General features: G+C 61.1%; 1 protein-coding gene across 1 annotated transcript in view; it reads right to left on the bottom strand.

The window, feature by feature from the left end:
• The window catches only part of MARCKSL1 (MARCKS like 1), a 7,119-nt gene that overhangs the window by 1,685 nt on the left and 4,124 nt on the right, over positions 1-1,310 (bottom strand). The gene's annotated exons all lie outside the window — the stretch shown is intronic.

The raw sequence follows: 1,310 nt of genomic DNA, 5'->3' as shown, positions 1-1,310 counted from the left end.
GAAACCGAGCTGCACCCCCGCTCCGCGCCCGACCCGCTAGCTGCGCCCGCCGCCGCTCTGCTCCGCGCCAGAATGCTGCCCGCCGCCCGCGGAGCCGCCTATATATATGCGCCCTGAGCTCGGGGCGGGGCCGGGCATTTAAATGAGCGCCCAATCGAGGGGTGGAGGCGGGCTCAGGTCTCCGGGCCCCACTTGCGCAGTGGGCGATGCTGGCAGTCTGGTCCCCCTAACCCACACGACTACCAGGGCAGGTGGGGTCCGGTGTGGGAAGGAAAGAGGCGGGTTCTTCGGCGAGTTGGGCGAGGGGTGCCTAGAGGAAAGAGTAGAGAGCAGTCATTCCTTCTCACCGCCAACCTCTCTGCGCGACCGCCCAGCACCTGCAATGGCCCCTATTGCCTTGGTCCTGCACTGGCAGTCCCTGGCAGTCTCTTCCTAGAACTCTGGGAAGGGCTCACATGCCCAGACTCGTCCGACGGTTGGTCCTGAGTTATGCTACAGAGAATGTGGTCATCGAAGCCGTAGGGCCCCTCACTGGGATCTACGCCCCCTCAGGCCCCAAGACAGAGCAGAAGTTCCATCCACTTCCCTGCCTGCCTGCTCTGGCCAGCCTGGATGAGCGGTCTGACCCGCTACGAGGCCACTCTGGTCAGACTAATAAGGTCCATTCCGCATCCCTCCTCTCAGTCCCTTGTGGCCACTCATACTGAGCTCCCAGACATGCTCATCCTTGGTCCCTCAGCCTGGACCCCAGCTGAGGTGGTCTTGTGATCTCAAAGGGCATATTTATTTCCATTTGAAAGCTGAGGAGCCTGGGGTTCAGAGATGTTGACAGAACCTGTCTGACTTGTCTGGTGCTCTTCCCCCACATCTGCTCCCCTACATCAGGGCTTCCCAACGAGCAGACAGAGGAACCCCAGGAGGGGGCTCAACAAACCTTAAAACACTCCAGTTTCTGAAGAGGAGAGGAGGGATGTCACCAAGGCTCCCTCCACGCCAGAAATAGGCCCTTGAGGACAGCCCCCAAGGCTGCCCATCCCAGCCTCCTGACCTGCCTGAGAGTGAGGGAGCCTGGACGCAGGGGCAGTGTTGGGGTGGCTGGAGACTCCAGTTCTAGTCCTTTGCCACTTCCCCTTCCCCTGGCCTGGATAGGTCAGTGGGAACCCCAGAGACCCAGTTGGCTCCAGAAGCGTGTGTCCGGTTGCCCACCCTTAGCCCCTAGGAGGAAGGGGGGGTGGGGGCTTGGAGGAAACAGAGTTGCAAAAGCAAGGCTGTATCCTGGACAGCTAGCTCAGCATGTCCCTCCTTCCCGT

Source organism: Pteropus alecto, unplaced genomic scaffold (assembly GCF_000325575.1).
Source record: "Pteropus alecto unplaced genomic scaffold, ASM32557v1 scaffold39, whole genome shotgun sequence".
NCBI classification, from domain to species: Eukaryota; Metazoa; Chordata; class Mammalia; order Chiroptera; family Pteropodidae; genus Pteropus; species Pteropus alecto.
The sequence above is the reverse complement of the archived record's forward strand: the minus strand, read 5'-3'. Positions and strand labels throughout refer to the sequence as shown.